This window comes from Vigna unguiculata, chromosome 9 (genome assembly GCF_037176805.1).
Source record: "Vigna unguiculata cultivar grain cowpea cultivar isolate G323 ecotype 2 chromosome 9, ASM3717680v1, whole genome shotgun sequence".
In the NCBI taxonomy this organism is placed as follows: Eukaryota; Viridiplantae; Streptophyta; class Magnoliopsida; order Fabales; family Fabaceae; genus Vigna; species Vigna unguiculata.
In genome coordinates this window covers 38,862,887-38,865,533 of record NC_140800.1, presented here as the reverse complement: position 1 = coordinate 38,865,533, position 2,647 = coordinate 38,862,887, and the positions used below count along the sequence as shown (strand labels likewise).

The window sequence follows — 2,647 nt, the reverse complement described above, 5'->3', positions numbered from 1 at the left end:
TCACGTAATTTGGTAGCATGTTATCGTAACAAAGTAACTATATAAAATTTTGTATTCTTTTTTAATACAGGAAAGTATATTTTGATAAAATCGTTTCAAATAATAGTGTTTCACATTTTTTAAATATTTGAAAGTTCAAATTAAGAATCTAAGCAATACAAGTACTTTTAAAAGAATATAAAAAAAGTAAACTAACAAAAAAGTTCAAAATCTAATGAGGTTTTTAAAAAATCTTTTCACATCTCAATTTCTTAAAATATGCTGGATTTCTTTTTTATTAATAAAGTCTATTGAAATTTGAATAAAGTAGGTTTCCTAGTTTTGTGGACATTTTATTTTTAATTTATTAGGGTTAAAAATTTTGACCAATAAGTGTATCTGTAAGACAGATACCCTAAGGAAGAGTCCAACTGTGCCGGCGCGTCTCTTTCTCAGTCTCCCTCTTTGACTCTCTCCCTTACGCGCTCAAATAACCCAACTACTATATAATCATCTTCAAACCGTTTCTTCATTCCACACCAAAATCAAAAACACTTTCATTTTGTTGCTTCACACACTTCTTCTTCTTCTTCCTCTTTCTCTGCGACTTTCGATCATACACCTCATATATAATACACAACTACTTTCTTTCCAACTCAGCATGACTGTAAAAGGTTTTTTTGAAGGTGGCGTTGCTTCCATCGTTGCAGGTTGCTCCACCCACCCACTCGACCTCATCAAAGTTCGCATGCAGCTTCAAGAAACGCACATCCTCCGCCCTGCGTTTGCGCTTCACGCGCCCACTCCAGTGCCACCTCCGCCTCCTTCCGGTCCTATATCCGTCGGCGTCAGGATCGTCCAGGCGGAGGGCGTCGCCGCGCTCTTTTCCGGCGTGTCCGCCACCATGCTCCGCCAGACGCTGTACTCCACCACCCGTATGGGTCTCTACGACGTGCTCAAGCGCCATTGGACCGACCCCGAGCAGGGCACCATGCCCCTCTCGCGAAAGATAACGGCGGGCCTGATCGCCGGAGGGATCGGCGCAGCAGTGGGGAACCCCGCCGACGTGGCCATGGTGCGCATGCAGGCCGATGGGCGGGCTCCGGCGGCGGAGCGGCGCAACTACAAGGGCGTGTTCGACGCGATACGGCGCATGAGCAACCAGGAGGGGGTTGGCAGCTTGTGGCGCGGCTCAGCGCTTACGGTGAACCGCGCGATGATCGTGACGGCTTCTCAGTTGGCCTCGTACGACCAGTTTAAGGAAACTATCCTCGGAAACGGGTGGATGGAGGATGGGCTTGGGACCCACGTGGCAGCAAGTTTTGCGGCGGGTTTTGTGGCTTCTGTTGCATCGAATCCTATTGATGTTATAAAGACAAGGGTGATGAACATGAAGGTTGGGGCTTACAATGGAGCTTTGGATTGTGCTCTGAAGACTGTTAGGGCTGAAGGACCTCTTGCCCTTTATAAGGGTTTCATCCCTACAGTCTCAAGGCAGGGTCCTTTTACCGTTGTGCTCTTTGTCACCCTCGAACAAGTCAGGAAGCTGCTCAAGGGGTTTTGATTTTTTATATTCATACCATACTCACCACTCCCTATTCAATATTCATTCATTGTTTGAGATGCATATTCAGATGATCATGAACCATTTCTAACCTTTTATTATTTTCATTCATCTCATCAAATCACCACTCAATACAACTTATACTTTGACTTAGTATACTACTTCCTCCTTGAAAGTCACTATACCTCGTTCTTTAACAAAAATTGTTCATTCATCACTTCATCTCAAGTACTTCCATAACCATTTATTTAAAAGCAATCAAATCAAAATTTTAAGCCTTAAATTAGTTTCTTTCTCAATATCTTATACTCTCGCTCAACAAGTAGTATGATCTACCCAACAAAATCACACCATTGATCCTTATGTTTTAGAAATAGCGTTTTCGCTTATCGTTATCATGACTTGCTCAATAAGTTATGGAAGTAAACTCCTCAAAAATTCATCTAATAAGGACATACTCGCTCAACACCCTGTCCTCCTAACTCTATGGAATTTTGTAAAATCAAATTGATCTAGCAAGGGGCTCATTTGCCCAATGACCAAGACCACTGATGACTTATTTTACTAGATTCGTTCGAGTTTGCATAATCTACAAATGCGAAGTTTGATATATTAGGCTACCTGGGTATTATATGAGTCGTTTCAATTATTTTTTAAGTTAAAACTTATACTTTTTATGGCATTTTTGTATTTTGGGGTCCATTTGAAATGAAATTTGTAAAAATGGGTTCGTTGAATTTTTTTTTGTAAAATAGGGTCAAGTCGTTAGGGTGGAGGACGACATTACAAGTGAAGTCGTCATCCACCCTGCCGGTTTCTTATTTTTTTTTTTCAAAAAGTAAAGTCGTACCGTAGGAGGCCAGTTTCTATTCATTTCAAAAAGTGAAGTCGTCCTCGTACATGACGACTTCACTTTTCAGATTATTTATTATTTTTTAAAAATTGGGTTCGAACGGGTGCAGCCATGCTAGAATCACAGTCAACAGAGTTTGAAAAAATAGCAGTATATTATCGTCACATCCACGCTCTACGCGAAGAGCCTTACCATGTCCACTGCCAGAATTAGGTGATAGGTTGAGATGAAGGGAAGAAAAATAGTGCAAC

General features: G+C 41.4%; 1 pseudogene; it reads left to right on the top strand.

Annotated features, from left to right (window-relative positions):
• The first annotated feature begins 512 nt into the window (after window positions 1-512).
• LOC114162523 (mitochondrial uncoupling protein 4 pseudogene) lies at window positions 513-1,704 on the top strand (annotated as a pseudogene).
• The last annotated feature ends 943 nt before the right edge of the window (window positions 1,705-2,647 follow it).